The sequence below is a fragment of the Callithrix jacchus genome, chromosome 18 (genome assembly GCF_049354715.1).
Source record: "Callithrix jacchus isolate 240 chromosome 18, calJac240_pri, whole genome shotgun sequence".
Classification (NCBI taxonomy): Eukaryota; Metazoa; Chordata; class Mammalia; order Primates; family Cebidae; genus Callithrix; species Callithrix jacchus.
Genome location: NC_133519.1, coordinates 24,248,212 through 24,271,468, shown reverse-complemented (window position 1 = coordinate 24,271,468; position 23,257 = coordinate 24,248,212). Strand labels below are relative to the sequence as shown.

General features: G+C 44.1%; 1 protein-coding gene across 1 annotated transcript in view; it reads left to right on the top strand.

Moving 5' to 3' along the window:
• Positions 1-10,997: 10,997 nt before the first annotated feature.
• The window catches only part of FAM20B (FAM20B glycosaminoglycan xylosylkinase), a 49,822-nt gene continuing 37,562 nt past the window's right edge, over positions 10,998-23,257 (top strand). Inside the window, exon 1 of the mRNA XM_078356237.1 lies at positions 10,998-11,202. The gene's annotated coding sequence lies outside the window, so the exon portion shown is untranslated. The remainder of the gene's footprint in view (positions 11,203-23,257) is intronic.

The following is a 23,257-nucleotide window of genomic DNA, read 5'->3' as shown; positions in this document are numbered from 1 at the left end:
TCCCTGACTACCATGCCCTCCATCCATCCGCCCCAGGAACATTCATTCATTCCACAAGTAGTTAAGCCTCACCTATGTACTGGGAATTAGGATGGATAAGAACCCTCTTGGGGAGTACATTCACCTGGGCAAGGCTGATAGTCATCACCATATCATCCTATATAATTTCAGAATGATTAAGGTGAAGGGCCACAGAATGAGAAGATGCTCATGGCGGCCTTGCTGAGGGGATTAAGCAGATACCTGACGAATTCCTCCTTTCCCTCCATGTCCTGAGCACTCTGCATCCTCCTCTTCCTCCTCCTCCTCCTCCTCCTCCTCCTCCTCCTCCTCCTCCTCCTCCTTCTTCTTCTTTCTTCCTTCTTCCTTCTTCCTTCTTCCTCTGTGGCTCAGACTGGAGTGCAGTGTCATGATCTCGGCTCACTGCAACCTCCACCTTCCAGGCTCAAGCAATTCTCCTGCTTCAGTCTCCCAAGTAGCTGGGATTACAGGTGCATGTCACCATGCCCAGCTAATTTTTTCAGGCTGAAGTGCAATGGCACAATCTCGCCTCACTGCAACCTCTGCCTCCAGGGTTCCAATGATTCTTCTGCCTCAACCTTCCAAGTAGCTGGGATTACAGGTGTGCACCACCACACCAGGCTAATTTTTGTATTTTTAGTGAAGAGAGGATTTCATCATGCTGGCCAGGCTGGTCTTGAACTCCCAACCTCAGGTGATCCACCCGCCTCAGCCTCCCAAAGTGCTGGGATTACAGGCATGAGGCACCGCGCCCAGCCGTGAGCACTCTGCATTTGTGATCTCTCCTTGGTAGGGTCGCGAGACTTAGCAAATAAAAACATTGTGTAGGACATACTTATACCAAAAAATTGTTCTTGAAATTCAAATTTAAATGGACAGCCTGTGTTTAATCAGGCAACCCTACTCCTAGGATCTCACTGCCCTGTGAGTTCAGAAAATGAGCCTCAGGGCCCAGCACTGTGGCTGGCTGCAGTAGGTACTCAATAAACACTGAAAGAATGAGCCATTAAGCAGATTAATGAGCAGCACTTGCTAAACTGTACTGCATCGTGCATTTGCTGGCTGATTCCCCTCCTGCATGGCAAGCTCCCTGCAGCACAGGCAGTGTTAGATGGCATCCTCTGTACCTAACGCAGGGCCTGGCTAAAGGCAGCCTGAGGAGTGGTTTGGGGAGAATGTATCTGCCTCTTACGATCTATTAGTGCCTTCCCTACCACCCCAAGTAATAATCAAATAAGAAAAACATTTTAAAATGTGGCAATATATGTAATGACATGGAAATTGAGAAACATTTTCTCAATCATATGTACATGAATAAAAACACCTTTGAAAAATGGTGCTATATTTATAGACTGCAGTATATAATCTATGAAAAAACTGCTTCCATCTAGTGCCCTAGCTACCCGCTTCCAACCAGACGGCCTCTCCAAAACCCTTTCTCTTTTAGAATTGTGGAGCTGGCAGAAATAGCTGACCAGTAGGTGTCTGTTATATGAACGATGGCATGAAAAGATTGTACTGTGATTCTGGGCCTACGTGTCAATCTCCCCACTGGATTGGGATCCTCCACAGGCCAGCAAGGTGTCCTTATTGTCCCCAGGCCCAGCATGTATCAGCAGCTCAGGAAATGAGGATTGAAAATCTATCAAGAGCCACATCTCATACTTGACATTAAAGCTTCCCCAAAGGAAGGCTAGTTCAAAAGCACACCCCATGTTGCCCTCTGGAGGTCAGCAGGCCCATCAAGGCTCAGCCCAAACCACAGACTGGCAAGCAGCCCAGAAAGGGTGTGGTTCAACTGCCCACAAGTCCTGTGAATAAGTCCAGTCTTCACTCCTAGTTCATAAAAGGATCACTGTCCAGGAGCAGCCTCAGCCCCTGTTGGTTTCAACTCATAAGGAGAATGTTCTGGCTTAAGCCTCTTTTTGAGCTTTAAAAAGGACAAGGAAAGGCACTGTATGGAGTGTTTTACTTTTGAATTTTTGTTTTAATGACTACAAACTGTTGGATATTGAAAACCTTGTATTTACTTGTGAATTGCCAGTCTGTGTTTGTGTATGGAGGAAGGTAAAAGTTGAAGGGCCAGAATCATTTTCATTTTCCTTGTAAGTTTCTCTAATACTTAGCTTTTCATTGAGCACTCTATATTTATTTCTGTGTCATTCTTTGGGGCATTTAATAAACTGTGATGCTGAAAGCTGCCTTCCTTCACATTATGGGCTGAGTCAGATGGGTTAATACAGTCACACAGCATCCTCCAGAAGTTAGTGCTATAAAACACTGTCCCGAATAAGCACACAATACAGTTATGAGAATGAGCACAGAAACACCGTGTATAATAGTATCAAAGGTGGCCAGGCACAGTGGCTCACGCCTGTAATCCCAGCACTTTGGGAGGCCGAGGTGAGTGGATCATGAGGTCAAGAGACAGAGACCATCCTGGCCAACATGGTGAAACCCCGTCTCTACTAAAAATAGCAAAAAAAAAAAAAAAAAAAAAAAAATCACCAGGCGTGGTGGCACGTGCCTGTAGTCTCAGCTGCTTGGGAAGCTGAGGTGGGAGGATCGCTTGTGCCCAGGAGTTCTGGGCTGTAGTGCGCTATGCTAATCAAGTGTCCGCACTAAGTTCAGTATCAATACTGTGATCTCCCGGGAGCGGGGGACCACCAGGTTTCCTAAGGAGGGGTGAACTGGCCCAGGTCAGAAACGGAGCAGGTCAAAACTCCCGTGCTGATCAGTAGTGAGATCGCACCTGTGAATAGCCACTGCACTCCAGCCTGGGCAACATAGCGAGACTGTGTCTCTAAAAAAAAAATTAAAAAAAAAAATTAGCTGGGTGTGGTGAGCTGCTCCTGTACTCCCAACTACTCGGGAGGCTGAGGCAGGAGAATCACCTGAACCCAGGAGGTGGAAGTTGCAGTGAACTGAGATCATGCCACTACACTCCAGCCTGGGTGACAGAGCAAAACTCTGTCTCAAAAATAATAATAATATCAAAGAAAAATTCAAAGACATAGAGTTAATTATTAGGACACCATTTACTTATATACAAGGGAAACTAATAATAGATTTATTTCATCTGTCAGAGCCAAAATAAGAAGTGGGAAAAGAGGAGAAAGGAGAAAAATGAAAAACTGCAGACATATGCAAGATAATGAACTTTGCCTTTTCTTGCGTAAGCTGCTGATTAGCAGGCAGCTAGCTAAGCAGGCCAGAGGGTGTTCTGCCCTTGACACCTGGATGAATCATCAGAGGATAATTCCAGCTGCTTATAGATTCTCCAGGAGCCCTTGGAGTGGAACTGTGCTGTATCCGTGACAAGTTGCCTCTGTGTTACATGTGCCTGGGTCCTGGGGGAACACCTCCATCTCTGTTGTGCATGTCTGCCCCCTGACCTTTATTAAAAAATTTTCAATGCAAGCAGCCTAAATGTTTAACAAAAGGAACTGGCTAAACAAACTTCAGTATATCCTCAGCATAGAATACTAAAGATCTTTTTTTCTTTTTGAGATGGAGTCTTGCTCTCTCACCCAGGCTGGAGTGCAATGGCGCGATCTCAGCTCACTGCAAACTCTGCCTCCCAGGTTCACGTGATTCTCCTGCCTCAGCCTCCTGAGTAGCTCGGATTACCAGCGCCTGCCATCACGCCCGGCTAATTTTCTTATTTTTAGTAGAGACAGGGTTTTATGATGTTGGCCAAGCTGTCTCAAACTCTTAACCCAGGTGATCACCTCAACCTCCCAAAATGCTGGGATTACAGGCATGAGTCACCACACCTGGCCCCAAAGATCTTTTAAAATGGTATGATTTAAGAAAATGTTTTAATAAAAATATGTAATAATGTAGGAGGTTGTTCATGATAAACCATTAAGTTATGAGTTTGTGGGGACACATTCAGCCCTTAGGGTTAAATCTATCAGTCAAGGCTCTCCAGACAAACAACCAATAGGATCTATGTATACATCTATCTCTAGAAAAGGGACTTATTAGAAGGTATTGGCTCACGTGCATATGGAGGTTAAGAACACCCACAATCTGCTGTCTGCGCGCTGGGGACCCAGGAAAGCTGGTGGTATAAACTGAGAGCCAGAGGGCTGATGGTATAGATTCCAGTCCAGATCTGAAGCATGAGAAGCTGGGGCAGCAAAGGCAGGAGGAGATCCATGTCCCAGCTAAAGTAGTCAGAGAGCAAATTCAACCTTCTTCCACCTTTTTGTTCTGTTGATACCCTCAACAGATTGGATGCAGTCTACCCACACTGGGGAGGGCCATCTGCTTGACTCAGTTTATCAATTCAAATGCTAATCTTTTCCAGAAATGCCCTCACAGATACACCCAGGAATAATATTTATCTGGGCATCCCATGGCCCAGTCAAGTTGACACATAAAATTAACCATTTCCATAATCCAGTGGGGAGAAAATGGTGCCCTGAACGTGAGCAGTGGTTGGGTGGCTGGCGGTAGGGAGGTGGTTTGAGAAGTCTCTAGCAGCCACAGTTACCAGAACTTGGTGACGATCAGAGGTGGGGATGAGGAAGATGAGTCTAACCCATCTGGTGGTTTTGGTTGGATGAGTGGTGGTCACGTTAAGTGAGACCCTTTCTTATGAAAGGGTGAAAATACCAGCCTGGTATTGTTTCTTCCAAAGCTTTGCTAACGTCTCTGAAAATCCCAGCACACTCCCTTCAGGGATCCCCTGTACTCCCTTGACTGAGGGAACTCCCTGCCTACATGCCATGACTCCCCATTACCCCCATGGGCCCCAGAGGGGTATGGCAGGCATCAGTGAGGTACTTGCTCTTTCTCCCTGGGCTTGTAGTCCCACTATGTCAAGTACCTTGTCCTCTGTTCTGGGTAACCTCCCTGTTCCACAAACATCTACTTTCCAGGAGAGGGTCACAAACTGTAGGACTGAGGACTAGATTTCAACCCATAGATGTCTATTATTTGGCCTGCCGTGTGTGTGTGTGTGTGTGTGTGTGTGTGTGTGTACACACACAATTAAATGTAAATGCCTTTGAAGGAGGGACCAGGGTTTCTGGTGTGTCTCAACCCTTCTGGTTGCCTCACCTTTGGCCTGCTTTGCTCATTTCCCTTCATGCCTAGAAGCCACAAGCTTCTGAATGTCTAAGCCCCATTGGAAGGTAAGATATAGGGGGTCTGGTCTACCAAGAAGCAGCATCTTGACGGACAGGGCACTGGCTTTGTTCCCTGTCACTTCTTTCTCATCCTCCCTCACAGCAGGATGGGCACTTGGAGAGAAATGACTGGCTTCCAATAGAAGGTTACCACCTTCCCTTGAAAATAAAACTCAATTTCCTGTATATTAGATTGAACGATATAAAATTATCCATGTTCAACTTTGCCCTATAAAGATAACAATTTCATGGGCTGGGCATGGTGGCTCACACCTGTAATCCCAGCACTATGGGAGACCAAGGTGGGCAGATCACATGAAGTTGGGATTTTGAGACCAGCCTGACCAACATGGAGAAACCCTGTCCTACGAAAAACACAAAATTAACCAGGTGGGGTGGCACATGCCTATAGTCCCAGCTACTCAGGAGGGTGAGTCAGGAGAATCACTTGACCTGGGAGGCGGAGGTTTTGGTGAGCTGAGATTGAGGCATTGCACTCCAGCCTGGGCAACGGAGTGAGCCTCCATCTAAAAAAAAAGTGAAAATTTCACATCATTCAAGATTCAACCTATTAACATGGCCCTGGCTTAGTCGCTAGTAGGACAGTGGTTCTCAGCCTCGGTTGCAAATTAGAATAAACTGAGAGTTTTTAAAAATATCCTTGCTAGGACCTTATCATAAGACAATTAAATTCAAATCTTTGCAGATGGGGGAAGGCATAGAGCCATTTTAAAAGCTTCTCTGGACTGGATGCAGTGGCTCAAGCCTGTAATCCCAACACTTTGGGAGGCCAAGGCAAAAGGATCACTTGAAGTCAGGAGTTTGAGGCCAGCCTGGCCAATGTGGCAAACCCCATCAATACTAAAAATACAAAAATTAGCCAGGCCTGGTGACGTGTGTCTGTAATTCCAGCTGCTTGGGAGGCTGAGACAGGATAATTGCTTGAACCCCAGAGGCAAAGTTTGCAGTGAGCTGAGCTCACACCTCTGCGCTCCAGCCTGGGTGACAGAGGGAAGACTCTGTCTCAAAAAAAAAAAAAAAAAAGCTCCTCTGTAGCCAGACTGAGAATTGTCCTCTAGCACATCCCTTGGTCATCCATGAGAGATTCAAAGAGGCTTCTGCTGAACTTCTCACCACATTATCCATGGATGGTAGAAGCTTCCTTGCTTTCCAAGCAGGATCTCAAAGAGAAGTCTGAGGAACTCAGAACTTCCATGCTGCAATTACTTCATGCATTAAATTGAGTTAATAAAAATTAATGAGCTTCCGTCACAACAGAAAAAGTGTATTAAATACCAATATACCTGTGGTACCATCCTGGGCTTATTATAAAAGTATTGCCTTGTGGGAATTAGCAATCTGGAATTTGCAGTATTGTCTCTACCCAATCCCTTGAGAGCCATATGTGGCATTAGAGAAATTCACAACAAACTGGAAAATGTCAAAGATGTGGCCCTGGACATTTACTGAAGTGTATATACCACAATAAAGTGTACATTTTGGGGTAGTTAAATAAATTACTATAGCCATACAAGACAGCTACGTGAACCACAGCTTCGAGAGCCGTAACTCCTCTTCATTTCTAACTCTAGAAATCTAACACATCCATTAATGTATTTTTCTTTTTGCTTTTAATGTGCAAATTTAAAGAACAAAGTTAAATAGATAAATATATTTTCAGAACAAAAGAAAAAATAGCCCATGTTACTTTTGGGGGTAATGAAAATGTTCTAAAATTAAATTATGTAAATGATTGCTCAAACTCTGTAAATATACTAAAGGGCATTGAGTATATTTTAAGCAAGTGAGTTTTGTGGTATGTATATCTTTTTCCCCTCCCCCCCCATGGTATGTATATCTTAATAAAGCTTCTCTTAAAAATAGTATTGCTAGAGTGAAAAAATAACCAAAAGATTCCCACCACTTTCAGAATCCGCAGCCTGGATGTCTCAGGAGAGAAGCTGGGTGTGCCTGTGCATGTACGTGCCTTATGATGCTGTCCCTGGGATGTGAGTTCTTTGCTCAGATGGCATTGGCAGAGGTGCCACGTGATGGGGTAAGTGGGCAGTCCATTGCTATAAGCAAGAGGTGGGCTGTGAGTAGCTCTACAGAGCTGGTGGCAAAATGAAAGAAAGGAGTTTGCCCCGTTGGGAAAGAAATGCAGAAACAGCTGTCCATAGATGGCCCAATGCAGAGAACAAACCTGCCTGGGAAGCAGCTGAGGCAGGACACACACTCCTGAAGGGAACAAAGAGATACGTGTCAGCCTCTCCCCAGGCTCCTGGCACCTTGGTACAATGTCAGCTTTCCTAGGGCTCCTCTCAACTTGCTTGAGGTAAAATTAACTTAATTAGTTTCAGAGGGATCCATCCTGGTAGCTGTATTACCTAGGTTAAAAGAAACTGTGTGTGTGTGTGTGTGTGTGTGTGTGTGTGTGTGTACATACCTATGTGTCTTGCCTTCGTGTATGCAAGCAACTTGAGATAATACCCTCCTTCTAGCTTAAGATTGCGGGACTGTTATTGGAGTCCTAGGGCTTGACAAATTGGCAGAGACTTGGAAATCCTGAAACAGTTTAAGGAAAGTGCTTACAATGATGAAGGGACCAAGAAATGTCTCTGGGGCTCAATTCCCTGCTCTGCAGGATCTGTTCTCAAAGTTCCCTTTCAAGCCATTGCACGGCTACCACAGGCCATGTACAATGTTAGTGCTCCAGAAGACGCAGATGTCAGTACAACCTGGGGAACAGGGTCAGACAGATCCCCAAAGACTTCAATACAACCCACCACAAGACAGTTACAAATAAAGTGCTGGGTCTCAGAAGCCAAGAAAAGCATGTGCAGTTGGGAAAGCTATGAAAGGCTTTGTGAACAAGTGGCATTGAGAGCTGTGTAACATTTTTACAGGTGGGAGTGATGAGGATTTCCTGGAGGAAGAATCAATGTGATCACAACCATGAGGGCAGGGAAAGGAGAGCAAGTGAGCCCCTTAGGGTGGAGGGTAAGAAATTAGCAGAAAATGGGGCTGAAAAGGTGACGAGGGCAGTAAATGCCAAGTAGAGGTGTTCCTATTGAATTCTGCAGGCCATGGACAAGCCTCTGGTGGGTTCCACACTGGGGCTAATAACCAGGACTGGGGTTCCACACTGGGGCTAATATCCAAGATTGGGGTTTCCCACTGGAGCTAATATCCATCCTTCCGGTAAGGATGCCTACCACCCTTGGTTGGAGCAGGACAGCCAAATTCCTGCTCCGGTATAACTCAAAGAGCTTCCACACATCAATGTGGAGAAGGTACTTTATATGAAGCACTCTACAAGTGGGAAATAAAGGTGAAAGAGTCTATGTCTTTTAAAATTCTTGCAGTTTGGGAACAAGGAAGAAAGGCAAAGAGGAGATTGGACAAAGACACGTAGAAACACAATACATTGTAGGAGTGGTAAAAGGAGCATCACAAGAATCTTGACAAACTGCTCAGACCTCCTTAACTGGGGCTCGTGCCAGCTTCTCAAGAATGGGAACAAGGCCTTCTTCATCTCTGCATGGTCTGGTAGCTCAGTGCCTGGCACTTGGTGGACATTCATTAAATGAATGAATGTATGAATCAATGAATGAATGAACACATGAACAATTCTCCTGTCATGCATTATCTGCTGAAGATGCCGGCTATAAGTTCACAGGACTGTTCCTCTCTTCTCCCGCCCATATTTTGCTCACCTCAATACCAGCCCACACTGTCTTCCTGGACTTCCTGTGATTCTTTCAGTGATCACATAGTCATTGCTGCATAATTTAAGTGTCCCTGTTCCTTGCAGCTGCTTCCTGTATGCTAGTCATGTAAAGGCCCTTCTTAAGTGATTGCATCCCTCACAATACTTAGCATATATTGACTGTTGATTGGTTGGAAAATAACCCATTATAGGGGGAGGGGGCAGAAACTGACATCATGGAGTGTCAGGCACGGTGCTGGTGCTGTGCATACACTCAAGAAGGGCCTGGGTAATGCAGCATGGTGAAGGGAAAATGGCGGACAGAGCAATTTCGTCATCTGAAGGCCTTTCACAGAGAGGCCCTGAACCCATGGCTCTCCTTCTCTGAGGATAGAAAAGGAGGAAGTGTGTCTGTCCTGCAGGATGTGGGATGGATAGATGGATGCGAAATTAAGCACTGAAGTCGGTTGCTTGGATAGGCAATGACTGCCCCCTGCCCCCACTTGAAAATCCTTGAAGGCAGAAGGGATCATCCACCCAGGAAGCTGAGGCTGCAGGATAAGCTGGCCTTTTCCTGAACAGTGACAGTTGGAGCGTTCACCCTCACTGTCCTTGTCAGAGTTACAGACAAGAAAGAAGAATCCTTTTGGGTAAAGTGTCTTAAAGGAACCGTTGATTTACCCTTTTGCTTTATGATCTCCTGATGTAGTGAGCAAGGTTCAGAAAGATTAGCTAACTGCAAGCAGACCGACCTTTCTGTGCAGAAAATAAGGTAGATTCTCATTATCATCCTGCTCATTTCCCCAGGAATTATGTATTCCCCGGCCAGAAAACGACCTCCAAACCTTTTCAACTACATGCAGCAAAAGGCTGATACAATGCCTTCTGCATTTGACTGTACGCCCCCTGCAGTGATTAATGCTGCCTCCCTAACTACAGTGTCGGGAACGACTGTCAAGCCCAATTATTTCTCTAGGATCTCCTGATAGTAAATGCTCAGTAAATACATAGATGAACAATAGCCAATCCTATACAATAATCTTAGAGTACTTTCCCCACACATTTCCTAACTGAATCCTCACAACAACCCTGTGAACTAGTTACTGTGATTAACTCCCATTTTCCAGTTTAAGGAAACTGACGCTCAGCGAAGTTAACTGGTACATCCTGTATCATACAGCAAATAAGGAAGAATTCTGCCCAGTACACCTTACTGATTAAATAAACTATTTAGCCTGAAGAAAAAGTGTCAACTCAGTCTTTCTCCATCACGCATCTTATCCCACGGAGCAACCTGCATTATATTTCAGGTTCAGGCAAACTAAGTCCGCGCTTTAGTATATGGTGAATAAATGGATGGACACAGTGGCGGCTTTGTATAAAGTCAGTGGAAAGCAAACAAAAGGGAGACTCTTTCATTCACACCATTTATCCGCGCCCATTGGGTGCACTGCGGTCAGGCGACTGACCTGCCCTCATGGGGCTTACAGTCCTTAAAAGACAGATGTAAAACGACTAATCTTGCAATCAATGAATAATAATTTTGTGACATGCTCCTGAAAGCATGTAGCAGGATGCTCTGCTCTGGTCCGAAGAAAGAGCCATTTGCACTCAGTGTGGGAAGGCTAGCCTTTTTCCTGGGCAAAAGAGGCGGGGGAATACATTTAGATAGGCAGAACCTCCGAGCAGAAGTCAAGACAAATTAAAAAGGCAAAAGGAGGAGGGAATATGCTTCTCACAAACAGAACTTGACCCAAGGGACCTCAACTCTCCAGTCCTGCTGCCTACCAACCTAAGAAAAGCAGGGAGGAAAACGCGAAGACGGGGTGGGAGATGGAGCAAAAAGAACAAGAAAAAAGAAAGAGCGAAAGAAGTGAGAAGTGAGAGGCCAGTTTATGTAAGCCTGCCAGGGCGGCGCGGCCAGGAGTAGAGACCAGGGCCGGCGCCGAGGGAGTTAAGCGGACGCGCCCGGTTCGGAAGGGGTTAAGGGGGGCCGTCCGGAGCAGGTCCGGTAAAGGACGCCTACTGGGGCAGGGGCGGGGCCGCGCCGAGCGAGCGCTGGGATTGGCCGCGGGGCAGGCGTTACGCTAGGACGGTACCAACAGCCAGGGGCCGCGGAGGCGGGGGATGGGTGTGGGACTGCCGCTCAGCGCGGGGAGAGGTGGCCTGGGAATGGCCGGTCCAGGGGTGGGCGGGAGCCGCAGTTGCGGCGGCGGCGGCGGGGGGCGGTGAGCGCGGCGTGGGGCTGCCCCTCCCCGGAGGCGGCGGGGGCGGCCGGGCCCGCGCCGCACCGCACCGCGCGGGCGGCCATGGAGCGAGCCTAGGGCCCGACAGGTGAGTGGCGTGGGGGCGGGGGAGGGCGCGCGACCCCCGCCCCCGGCGCGACGGGCGGGAAAATGCGGACCGGCACGCGGGCGGGGCGCGGTGCGTGGCGCGCGCCGGGCTGGGGACGCCTGGGGGCGGGGCGCCTCCCTGAGGGGCCGGGCACCGGTTCCCTGAGTCGTCCCAGAGTGGCCGCGGGCAGGTCTCGGGCGAGGGCCCGAGGCTGCGTGGGAGACCCGCCCGGGTCGCTCATTCCTGCGTGCGGTCGCAGCTGAAGGGACGCGGCCTCGGCCGCCGCCTCCCTGGCCCACCTGAGGCGCGGGCCCTACCTGGGGCTGCCTCAGGCTGCCCGGGGTTCTTCTAGGGACCGTGTCTCGTCCCCTTGCGCGGTCCCCAGAGGCGACTGGCCCCAGTGCCTCTCTTGTGTTCCCCTGAGCGCCCGTTGCGGCAGCCTAGGGAGCGCGCCCTCACGGGGTCTCTGCTGGGCCCGCCTCGTGGCCGGGAAGCGCGAGTGACCTGCAGGCCGGAGGCAGGAGGCGGGGCAACCGTACCCGGGGCCCGCGGTCTCCTGGGGTCGTGCGCGGGGCGTTCGCAGAAGGGCACAACTTAAGGAATGCTGTGTTAACTCTCAGTGGGCTGCGCTTGAGATTGCATTTCCGGGTGTGACGGCCCCGCGATTAAGAGCTGACTGATAGGTCGCCCTTAATGATGAATGTGAACAGTTTGTCTAGCTGCGTCCTTGATTGTGGGTTCATTCTGATCTGGCTTCTGTTACCTGCTAGTCTCTGGATAGGAAAAGAAGGGGTAGAAGGATGGATTGGAGGGAAAGTAGGGAAGATAGGGCTTGGTTAGTCTTTATGGAATTACTAGTCTTTTTGAAGGCCATACCACCATTGGGATGGGCAAGGAGTTTCTAATTTGGGAAAATGAGAGTTGCTTGGTATTGCAACTTGGGTCTAGTGCCAGATATCAGTATCTTCCCCACCCAGCCAGCTTCCCTGTGGAGGTTTGATTTCTCACTTGGAAGGGAAGTAGGAATGGGTTTTTTTTTAAGCTTTCAAATTGTAGGACTTTTTAAATCTGTAATCTGGCAAAGTTAAGATTGCCATTTACTAGCCACGCCTATCCTCCTTGCGTTGTAAATTCTTGCACAAATTTCACTGGTGTTGATTTCTAAAAATCGGGTTAGAGATTTTAGCCTGTTTATGTATTAGAAACATTTCTTGAGTTTATGCAGGACCTTTAAGTTAAGCTTAGAGCACATCCTCACATATAATTTATTATCATGACTTGTCTTTGAGAAACTGAGGTACAAGTGGTAAAGATGCTAAATTATTTTCCCAGAGTCATAGCCGATCTCAGAAAGATTTAAAATCAATGTTTTCGGCCGGGCGCGGTGGCTCACGCCCGTAATCCCAGCACTTTGGGAGGCCGAGGCGGGTGGATCATGAGGTCAAGGGATCGAGACCATCCTGGTCAATATGGTGAAACCCCGTCTCTACTAAAAATACAAAAATTAGCTGGACATGGTGGCGCGTGCCTGTAATCCCAGCTACTCAGGAGGCTGAGGCAGGAGAATTGCCTGAACCCAGGAGGCAGAGGTTGCGGTGAGCCGAGATCGCACCATTGCACTCCAGCCTGGGTAGCAAGAGCGAAACTGTCTCAAAAAAAAAAAAAAAAAAAAAAATCAATGTTTTCTATTAATAACTTTTATAGGCCGGGCGCAGTGGCTCACGCCTACAATCCCAGCACTTTGGGAGGCCGAGGCGGGTGGATCACGAGGTGAAGAGATCGAGACCATCCTGGTCAACAAGGTGAAACTCCGTCTTTACTAAAAATACAAAAATTAGCTGGGCATGGTGGTGTGCGCCTGTAGTCCCAGCTACTTGGGAGACTGAGGCAGGAGAATTGCTTGAACCCAGGAGGCAGAGATTGCGGTGAGCCGTGCCATTGCACTCCAGTCTGGGTAACAACAGCAAAACTCCATCTCAAAAAAAATAATAAAAATAAAAAATAACTTTTAAAAGTTTGCAAAGATGTTGGACTTTGGCCCCTAGAATCATACAATGGAATCAGCAGGAGGCCCTTTCCCATTTGAAATTGCTTATCAAAGGAGAATAAAAAGGCACACACAAGTAAAATAGTTCAGGCTCTCTGCCTCACTCATGATAAAGTGCAGTGATAAATATGAGTACAGGTAAAAGATGATCAGGAAATCTTGGAGTTCACAGCATTTCTTCTCTGGCTGGTGAAAATGTGATATTGATATGCTCTATTCATTTCTCTAGAACTAGTAAGACAATAGCTATGTTTTGGTGAATGAATGGAAACTAGAAAACACATGCCCTGCTTTTGTTTTTGGTTCTTAAGATTAGAGAACAAACACATCACTGTTTCTATCATCTTTATTTTTATAATCCTTTATGTCGTAGAATTATTTTACATTAAATTGGTAATTCCTTGACTTTTAGTTTATTCTCTTGATATCCATTTCTAGATTCCAACCCTTTCACACAGCATTAAAGTTTTTGCTTTTTGTCTCTGCTGAATTTTAAATTCCTAAATGAAATTTTCTGTTCCTTTACCTTCAGGGCAGACTTCAGCTTCCTACACTTTGTGTTACTGTCATTTCATTGGTGTAAAACCCTAAAGCCAGATACTTCAGCTCTTGAATTGATAACATTTTAAAAGAGGTTGTCTCTTGATTGTCACAATCTCATAACAGAAGCAGGAGGCTGTTCTTTGTATTCTGTGGTCACAGTTGCAAACCATTAAAAGGAAACAGCAGGGCGCAGTAACTCACACCTATAATCACACCTGTAATCGCAGCACTTTGGGAGGCCAAAGCCGGCAGATCATGAGGTCAAGAGATTGAGACCATCCTTGGCCAACATGGTGAAACCCCATCTCTACTAAAAATACAAAAATTAGCTGTGCTTGGTGGCGCGCGCATGTAGTTCCAGCTACTCAGGAGGCTGAGGCAGGAGAATCGCTTGAACTCGGGAGGTGGAGGTTGCAGTGAGCTGAGATCACACCACTGCACTCCACCCTAGTTACAAAATGAGTCCATCTCAAAAAAAAAGACAGTCTTCTGGATCTGAATATCTGGTCCTTCTGGGACTAAGTGCCATGGGGTTTTGTGGTTTGGGATAGGGAGCACAGTTATAATGAGGCCCTACAGTTTGTTGTAATCTTTATGATAATCTGTATACTTGTCTCTGCACCTAACAATGCCTGTAGAAGGTGTACAAGAAATATTTGTTAGTGTCAGTTGAATGAATACATGGAAAACAGTATGAGGGAAGGGGAAATATTCTGTATTACCAAATTGTTTAGTCCCTCTTTTTGTCAAAAGAAAAAAAAAAGCCTAGAAAACGTGTTTCAGTTTACTGTTCAAAATGTGCTGTTGAGGTGTGTTATTTGCTTTTGTGATTGTATGGTGTTCTAAGCTACCTGCAGCCTGGGAGTAGCCTGTGCAGATTCCAGTCAGGTGGAGGAGCTTCACCTTGCTCCTGCAGCCTGCTCTGGCGAGGCTAATTGGGCAGTTGGATTGATAGCCAGTGTTTTTGCATAGAAGAACCTAGAGGTCAGTGCAATAGCACTGACCCTGAATGCCCTTGTCCCTTATTTTGCAGGAGGAAGAGGGGAGTTACTCCTTCTTAGAATACTTCTCCAGCAGTTCCTTCTTCTACACCTACATGTATCTTCCTGTTTTCCTTCCTTCCGCTGCCTGTGTAACCCCAAGTACTAATGAATTCATTAACATCGGCTGGGCTGCAGAACAGGAACTTGCTTACTTTGCTATTGAAACCAGCTTCTGACTCTTTTTTTTTGAAGAGATGATGTTTCACCATGTTGATCAGGCTGGTCTCAAACTCCTGACCTCAGGTGATCCACCTGCCTCGGCCTCCCAAAGTGCTGGGATTACAGGCATAAGCCACCATGCCCGGCCTTACTTCTAACTTATAATGTTAACATGACTGTTTGAGCTGCCTAGAAGAGAACATAATGCAGAGATCTCACTTCTGATTTGGTCTTTCTTACCAAAAACAAAAGAAAAAATGCCTATCTCTGGACATAAAGAATCTAGGATGTGCATCTGTCATCCCAGTGTGGGAAAAGAAAAATGTAAACTGATACAGAAAAGACCTTGAGCTTTGGTGTGTGTTTAAGGTCTATACTTTCTGGCAAGATAACCTGTTTTAGAGAAGAGGGTACTAACTTGGGCATATTATAAAGGCAGGCCAAGGAATATGAAATTATGAATGTGTATAGAGGACGGAACCAAGTACAGAGGGAGGTAGTGAAGTCTATCATTCCCTGCTGTCAGATGTTAACTTTCTGCTTAATATACATAGCAATCCCTCATTTAACTAATGTTATTGGGAAATAAGTTGTTACATGTGAACATTTTATTTTAGCTATACCTTTTGTGGATAATTTTTTACAGTGTATTATATTCTTTGGTTATGTTTACTAGCATACTGGCAGTAATTGAGTGAGGCTTTGAGATGATCGAAAAATGTAGGTTGCTGTCCTCTCTGCTTTTTGAATTATTGACTTTACTTGAGTCAGATTCAGTAGTCAGTCTGTGTCTTCTTTCAGTGGTGGAAAGCTGCTCTTTTGCTACTGTTAGTATCCCTGCTGCCCTCTCTTAAATTTGCAGCTTCTTATCTGTGGAGTAGGAGCTTCCTGACATTTGTAAAACAGCTAAATAGGCTTTGTTATGTTCTACCTGCTCTTCTCTGAGTATTAGGGTATGAACTTTGTAACCACTGTTTTTGCTGCCCAGAGACCTTTTTGTTTGTTTCTTATCATTGATGTAGATAGTGAACTTGTGCTCTGTATAGGTGCATTTATGGTCCTGTAGTTCTTTCTGTAGAAAAAAACAAAATAATATGGAAGTACTTACTAATGTAGGTTCTTGTTTCAGAAAGCACTGCCAAAAAATAATACTTGAAGATCTGATTTCAGCCCTGTCTTGTATTATCCTTGGGCACTGTCTTAGACAACCTCCTTTCTTCCTTTTAGCATTTCCAGGTTGTCTTTACTCTCAGTCCCAGTACTGGGAACCAGATTGGCAATAGTGGTGGCCTTGAAAGGTGGAAGCAGGATATACAGAAGGTGGCAATTTTAACTTGAGTGTATGTCATTGGTATACATATTCGATATTTCTGCATCCTTTATATACTATATATCTGAATTCATTATGAGACTTATTTTCCTATGTCTCTGAAAGAAGCAATCTTTAAACTAGAGAGTTGGCCAGGTGTGGTGGCTCATGCCTGTAATCCAAGCCCTTTGGCGGCCAAGGCGGGTGGATCACCTGAGGTTGGGAGTTCAAGATCAGCCTGACCAACATGGTGAAACCCCGTCTTTAAAAAAAAAAAACAAAAAACAGAGAGTTGCCAGTTTAGAAGATATTCGTACAACCCTAAAGATCTTTCTCCCTTGCCTTTCTCTCCTTTTACTCCAGAAACATTTATCAGATACTGCTTACATGCCGTGCACTGTGCCAAGTTTCTTGGAAGTACAAAGTGTGAGTGAAACCTATCCCGTCCTCAAAAACTCACAATATCTTAGAAGAGACAGGTGTGCCAAAAAAAAAAAAAAAATGTGTGTTTGTGTGTGTGTTCATATTATAACAGAGGGATCATGCCTGGAGCCACCTAGCCATCATTTCAGCACAGACTTGTTTGAGGTTCTGTTTCTGAAAGTGATCTCCTGTGTGGGCTGCCAGCTTGACGTACCATAGAACACAAGGCTAAAAATGTGAGGTCTATTGTTGTATAAAGTTTATGTGGTTTCCTAAGAGCTGTAGTGAATTGAACACTAAAGATGGAAAGCATATGAAAAGTTGAAGGAAAATGTTATATTATTTGCAATTCTGTATTTCAGTACTATACAGGAATTCGTTTCTGTAATCTAGCATTAAGTAGTTGTTCTATACTGACAATTGAGCTGTGAAATACCTGGAACTTGGGAAGCTTCATTATATCTGGCTAATTTAAAGTAAAATGCAAATTGTTACTCATTTCCACATAGTGTCAAGATCACTGTGTGTGTTGGTTTTTTTGAACAAAACTCACCAGCAGTATAAGCTAAAATTTTTTTCTTTTTCAAGGAAGAGGGTTGCCCTAAATCAAGGGTTAAATGGGACAGGTTGCAGGAGAAATAGGCAATAACTGAATAATTTCAATAAGTGAACTGAAAAAAATTCAACCTGACACTTGGACCAATTTGGATTATGTGAGAATTAGATTTTCTATACCTGTACTTTTAAGTTACTCTTAAGGCTTATCTTAAGGGCTTTAGCACCTGAAAAGCTGTCATCTTTAAAAGACAGAACTGATTATCCAAACTGAAAAAAATTCAGTTCACTTATTGAAATTATTCAGTTATTGCCTATTTCATTTTTACTTTCACATCCAGCAAGAAAGGCTACCTTAATGCTTCTTTAATGCCTGGTGATGGTTTTAGTTGCCTTCCTTCAGGGGGAACTTGTTACAGAATTTCACATAAGGGATTCTGAGTTTACAGATGTAAATAAATGTTTAAGTGGAAGTGAAAACAGTAAGGAAAACCTGACACTTGGACCAATTTGGATTATGTGAGAATTAGATTTTCTATACCTGTACTTTTAAGTTACTCTTAAGGCTTATCTTAAGGGCTTTAGCACCTGAAAAGCTGTCATCTTTAAAACACAGAACTGATTATCCAAACTGAAACAGTTGTGAAAGGCATTCTATTTTAGCCTTTTTTGTGAGGTAAGATAAGTTCATGGTTCCCATCTGTTTCAGTTACCTTGAATATGGTAGAATTGAACTTTGTAGAGAAGAGAAACAGGTTGATCAAATTAGTGACAACTTCCCAGTCTTCTGCTTCACATGACACTCACTCTGTAGATACCTATTTGCATAGTCTTATCTACCTCTCAAATTTAGGAAAGGATTTGGTTCAGAAATATAAGACTACTAATTACTACTAAACTCTTAGTAATACCATGTGTGTATATATTGAATCCAGTGAGGATTTTCTTTTTTTTTTTTTTTTTAATTTTTTATTGGATTTTAGGTTTTGGGGTACATGAGCAGAGCATGCAAGACAGTTGCGTAGGTACGCACATGGCAGTGTGCTTTGCTTTGTTCAGTGAGGATTTTCTTTGTCATTTTTCTCCTCTCAGGAGGTTATCTTTGGGTTTTTGATATGGTGATAATGACTAGCAGGTGATTACTGTGGGTCATCCAGGCACTAATCTTAGCACAATACATGTAGAGATCTCATTCTTTTTTTTTTTTTGAGGCAGGATCTTGCTCTGTCACCCAGGCTGGAGTGCAGTGTGATCTTGGCTCACTGCAACCTCCACCTCCCCAGGTCAAGCCATTCTCCCACATCAGTCTCCTGAATAGCTGGCTCATTCATTTTTAATGACCCTGTAAGTTAGGTAATAGTATTCCTGTTTCATTAAAATATACAGAAACCAAGACCCAGAGAGATCAGAAGTTAAATCTCTTTCCCAAGACCCACATTAGGTGATAAAGGAAGCATCCAGGCCCAAGCATTCTGAACCCAGAGGATATACTTTTAACCTCTCTGCTACAGAGATCTTATATTTAAAATAAGAAGGTGAGTTGAGAAGCTATTTATTAAATGGAGAATTAGCAAAGAAAGGAAGAAACATATCTATAGATACCAATCAATGCTATTACTTGGTATTAGTTTTTATTTTTAGTTGAAGACCCTCAAGTGAAGATGAAAGGAAGAATAGCATGCTGTTGTGTCAGGCAGCAGGCAGCAAAGCAGGAGTGGGCTGGTTTTCCAGGGGTACTCAGCATTTACTGAGATAATAAACACTTAATGCTATTTAATATTGGAGTTTTTGCCTCTCTGGAGGTCTTGACTGTCATATTATACTAGAAGATTTTTAAAGGCTCTTAATTTTGCTTATCACTGCCACTACCCATCAGGAGAGACTACATTTATTTCTAGGGAACAAGGGATGTAAACTCATAACAGCTAATAATAATTTGCACATTGCCCTGTTGTCACTGTTAGTTAAAAATCAAAAGGGCAGTATACCAGACTTAGCCCACGGTAAAAGTGTGCTAAAGGATGTGATTTTTTGCTATTTATGTTTTGGCCGCAGTACAAAAGTTAGGCTTTATAAACTGGACATGTGTCAATATGTGAATCTGTGAGGTTAGCCTTGATTGCTCTGCATAAGTCTAAGTAGGGCTCTGAAGTATGCAAGTGGATTTTAGTAAATTATCCAGTTGAGAATCTGTTTCTTCTTATGGTACCTTTAAGAGACCTTGTTAATTCTGTATCTTTCTAAAAATATACAATGAAGACAGAAAAAAATAAATGACATATAACTTTCATAATGAGTATATTGCTCCATAGAAGCCATTAATAATCATTTACAAATATGACCTAACAATTTATCAGTCCAACTTTTATTTGCACTTAATGATTAATTTAATGATTATTCCCTCCCTGAGAGAATTGTTTTTAGTCACACAATTTATTTCCCTACATCTTCTCCCCGGTATTTTTAGCATCCCCAAAAGGAGTTGATAGGGACAGAACAGATAAAATGTTGAGTTTTACAAACTACCTCAAAATAACAGTGGCTTAAGACAGTGATTTATTGTTTCTAAGAATTATGTAGGTCATTTGGTCTCACATGTTCCTGCCCACATTGTATAGCGGGGGTCACAACAGTGACTATATTCTACGGGACCGCAGCTGGGATTGGAATGCCCTTGAAAGTGTCATCTCCATGTCTGGCACTTCAGCTGGGGTGACCAGAATAGCAAAGGGTTGGCTGGACCTCTCTCTCCATATAGATCACTTGTCATTTGGTAGTCTAGACTGAGCTTCTTTACATGGTAGCTAGATCCTTAAAAAAAGTGAAAGTGGAAGCTGCCAGGTCTCTTAAGGCCTAGGCCCAGAACTGGCACACAGGCACTTCCACAGCATTCTATTGTCAAAGCAAGTCAGCCCAGATTCAGGGGGAGGAAAAACAGACTCCACCTCTCTTTCTCTCTCTCTCATTTTTTTTTTTTTTTTTTTTTTTTTAATAATAGAGACAGGGTCTTGCTATGTTACCCAGGCTGGTCTTGAATTTCTGGGCTCAGGAGATCCTTCTGCCTCAGCCTCCGAAAGTGCTAGGATTATAGGTGTGAACCACCATGTTTGGCCCTGACTCCACCTCTTGATAGGAGAAATTGTTGATGTCTGTCTTTGGAGACAGTCAACAAAAAAACTCAGATTCAAGTCTTACCTTCTATACTCACCAAACCTTCAGAATTTTACTGAAACCAACAATTACCAAAGAATTTTTAAAGGGGTCCTTGTAGTTCCTACTCAGGATCAAGGGCAGAGACATTGTGTGCATAAATATAATTCTATACTAGTTAAGAAATCCCACCCCATTGCCTCAGATCTCCTTTGTTACTAGTCCTCCGCATGAAACATTCGTACTGAACGTTTGCCTTGTGATACTTTACATTTATAAGGCATGTTACATTCTGCTTAAGTCCTAAGAACCTGATTTGACCATTAAATCAGAAACACAATAAGTTAAACTTACATTTACTTTTACCATAACCTTCATTTTTGGTTGCTATGAGTAGAGTTTGGTATTTTTTCTCTATGACCTCAGAAGTAGTAGTCTGAGGCTGTCACTTAATCAGAGGGCATATCAAGGTGACACTTCTAATAAGGCTTGGAATCTCATTGGTGGCTTGTAGGCCTCTCTAGTAACGTAGTAAGTGTTAAGGCCAGGTGTTCTCCTGTTCCTCAGCAGCCACGACATTGAGATTTATCACATGATTTGTAGACCCCCATGACAACATGCTTTTCTGTATGTATTTTTCCACCATCAGCAGATTTTTTTTTAAGTACAATTTCCATTTCATTTTTCTGCAGAGAATGGTCTATCTTCAGTCTTTAAGGACTCAGCTTCTTTCACAGGCTTTGGTGGGGGGTCATGGGGCAGCACCCGCAGGTCTAAATCAGGGTAGGGGTGTTCGGTCCTTGAGGGCTTCATGAGATTGATTCCTGACTACTTTGCTGTAAATTACACAACTCACACAGTAACGTAGCTTCACATACAGCTTAGGAAGCACATAGGCATTGAAGGGACACTCACTTCAGAAATGTCCCTGACTGCTGTGGCCTCCACTATGTTTCAAATGATGAATTGTTTAATGGCCTTGTCCTTGGGCGCTCTTCGGGCACAGTTCCTGCAGCAAATAGCTGTGGCTGTGACCCTTTTGGCATGATCTTTGTTCCTTCTTTTCTTTGTCATCTTGGAGGCACAAACCAGAGAAGAGATTCTTGAAAGAAGGCATCACATTAAGACCTCACTTTTTTTCCGTGGGATCTATATCCATTCTCCCAAAACAACTTCATAGTCTTAAGTTTGTCTTTAGACAGTATTTATAAAATGAGTAGGATGGGGGAGAGTGTGTGTGTGTTTGTGTGTGTGTGTGTGTATGTGTAGAATGAAAGTGAATTTGCTGGAGGGGCATGGTGGCTCATGCCTCTAAGCCCAGCACTTTGGGAGGCCAAGGTGGGCGGATCACTTGAGTCAGGAGTTTGAGACTAGCCTGGCCAACATGGCAAAATCCCATCTCTACCAAAAATAAAAAATTAGTCTGGGTGCAGTGGCTCACGCCTATAATCCCAGCATTTTGGGAGGCTGAGGCAGGCGGATCACCTGAGGTCGGGAGTTTGAGACCAGCCTGACCAACATGGAGAAATCCTATCTCTACTAAAAATACAAAATTAGCCAGGGCTGTTGGTACATGCCTGTAGTTCCAGTTACTCGGGGGGCTGAGGCAGGAGAATCACTTGAACCCAGGAGGCGGAGGTTGTAGAGAGCTGAGACAGCACCACTGCACTCCAGCCGGGGTGACAGAATGAAACTCTGTCTCAAAATAAAAAAAGAAAGTAAATAAGTAAATTAGCCTTTGTAGCAAGCACCGTGTAGCTAATGGAGCTAAGGGTGAAACCAGAGTTCAGCAGGAAAATTCCTTATAAAGGTCTACTTTCCAGAACTCCACGCTGGGAGTTTATGCCAGCTTTTCATGTGAAAACTATTTACAGATATGCCATTTGTACTGCCTTTTTTATATTTAAAACGTTTTTTAAAGTTATGTTATTACCTTGAGTTTATTTGCTCTTTGAAGTAGTTTCTGTTCTGCATAACAGAAACATGAAAATAAATGACCATATATAATAACTGGACATTGTTTTACTGTTTGAAGCATTTATAGGAGGAGCTGAGGATGTGAAATAGAGCAGGCACACTCTTCTGGGAATGTCAGTGAGGTTTTCGTGAATAGTTTGGAATATACCCAGTGAATTTGCTTTTATTTTCTTAGTGTCTGAAATGGGGAATCTTTGGAAAAATCCAGTTTGCAGAATATAGTATGCTCCTTATTCCAAATAAAATAGGAAGATCATATGGCATGGAAACTCTGTCTTGGATACTTTCTTCTCTCTCACACATAAAGGAGTGAAGGGGATCATTCTAAGGAGCCAAGACTGTGAAAGGATAATTGAGAACCATATACAATAAGCTATAATTACAAGCAGAATGTAGTTAATTAAGTACTGGCCAAAAGGAGGGAGAAGTTACTTTAAGAGTGTGAGGAGGGACCAAAAATTGCCTTAGAGATGGGTCTTGGGGATGAGCCTTGAAAGGAGACTTAGACTTTATCAGGAGGAGATTGGAAGAAAAGCTAAGAGAAAGAGAAATTTTGAGAGACTACTGTGCAAGGAATGACAGAAGCAAAGGGCATCTGCACGTCAAGAGGAAGGACCACGGCATGTTCAGTTCATTCATTGTGGCTAAAGCTGAGAAGAGGAACAATGGGAGTGATATCTAGTTTGGAAGCTATTTAGGATACAGCTTCAATGCCTTGCCAAGGAATCTACAATCAAAAGTGGTTGAGTGATTTAAAAAATGATTTTGGCTGCATTATCTATACTGGATTGGAGAACCTGGAGGCCCGGGCATCAGTTCTTTACTGTGGTCCAGAAGAAGATGATGAGC